A 213-nucleotide genomic window follows, 5' to 3' on the forward strand; every position below is an offset into this window, starting at 1 on the left:
TCATCTTCGGGAGTCTCCTTACCAACAACACCATCACCGCGTCCTCGTGGTACTGCCGTCGACTTTATCGCAGTCAATTGGTCACTCTGGGGTCGCCAGGAGTGGGCAAAATGGCCCGGATTTGAACGCTATACTGGCGGCCAAGACACGAGGGCATGGTGGCAGCAATATGGGTATCGAGTTGAAGACCGCTCTACCTCACGGCCTGGCAAT

Source organism: Daldinia childiae (genome assembly GCF_008694065.1).
Source record: "Daldinia childiae strain JS-1345 chromosome Unknown Scaffold63, whole genome shotgun sequence".
Classification (NCBI taxonomy): Eukaryota; Fungi; Ascomycota; class Sordariomycetes; order Xylariales; family Hypoxylaceae; genus Daldinia; species Daldinia childiae.